This window comes from Pteropus vampyrus, unplaced genomic scaffold, assembly GCF_000151845.1.
Source record: "Pteropus vampyrus isolate Shadow unplaced genomic scaffold, Pvam_2.0 Scaffold606, whole genome shotgun sequence".
NCBI lineage: Eukaryota > Metazoa > Chordata > Mammalia > Chiroptera > Pteropodidae > Pteropus > Pteropus vampyrus.
This window is the reverse complement of record NW_011889387.1, coordinates 36,683-38,175: the sequence shown is the minus strand read 5'-3', so window position 1 is coordinate 38,175 and position 1,493 is coordinate 36,683.

Genomic DNA, 1,493 nt, shown 5'->3' with positions numbered 1-1,493 from the left:
GTTTGTTCCTTTCAGTTTTATATTCCACATATAAGTGAAATCATATCGTTCTCTTTTTCTGTCTGACTCATTTTGCTTAGCATGATAATACTAATGGTATTTTTTAAAGAAATAGAACAAACAATCTTCAGATTTGTATGAAATCATTAAAGGCCCCAAATAGCCAAAGCAATCCTGAGAAAAAAGAACATGGATGGATCTTGATATTATCATGCTAAGCAAAATAAGTTCGACAGAAAAAATTGAGAACTTTATGATTTCACTCATAAGTGGGATATAAAACTAAAGCAACAGATGAAAAATACAAACAAACAAAGACTCATAGACAGAAACACCAGTATAATGGTTATCAGAGGTGAAGGAGGGAGCAGCGAGGTAGATAAGGGTAAAGGGGATCAACTTTATGGTGATGGAAGATTTGACTTTAGGTGGTGAACACAAAATGCAATATAGATGATGTATTATTGAACTGTATGCTTAAAACATATAATTTTAATAACCAATGTCATCCATATCAATTTAATTAAAAATGTAAAATAAAAAAATAGAACTAAGATATGTCCAGCAATGCCATTTCTGTGTATATCTGTGAAGAAAATGAAATCAATATCTCAAAGAGGTATCTGCTCTTCCATGTTCATTGCAGTATTATTCACAATAGGAAAGATTTGGAACCAACTAGAGTATCTGTTGACAGAAGACTAGATAAAGCAAATGTTATCTCTATCTATCATCTATCTATCTATCTATCATCTAACTATCTATCATCTATCTATCTATCTATCTATCTATCTATCTATCTATCTATCTATCTATTTATCATCTATCTATCTATCTATCTATCTGTCTATCTATACATCTATCTATCTATCTATCATCTATCTATCATCCATCCATCCATCCATCAATCAATCATCTATCATCTATAAATCAATCAATTGTATATCACCTATCTATCATCTATTTATCTATTTATCATCTATCTACATATACACACAATGGAATATTATTCAGCCATAAAAAGAAGGAAACTGCCATTTGAGATCTTATAGATAAACCTGGAGGATATTATGTTTACAGAAATAAGTCAGTCACAGAAAGACTAGTATGATCTCACTTATATGTGGAATCCAAGAAAATCTAACTGATAGAATCAGAGAGTAGAGCTATGGTTGTAAGGGGCTGGGGTGAAGGAAATGGGAAGCTGTTGGTTAGAGCACTAACTTTCAGTTATAAGATGAATAACTTCTGGAGAACTAAGGTACAACATGGGGACTATAGTTAATAACACTGTATTGCATACTTGAAATCTGTTAAGAGAGTAGATCTTAGGAGTTACCACACACACACAAACACACACAGTTGCACAAACACACAGATAACTATATGAAGTGATGGATGTAATATTAACTTGACTGTGGTAATCTTTTCACAGTGTATATATGTATTAAATCATCACATTGTACAATAAAAGACCTTCATGTTTTACTATG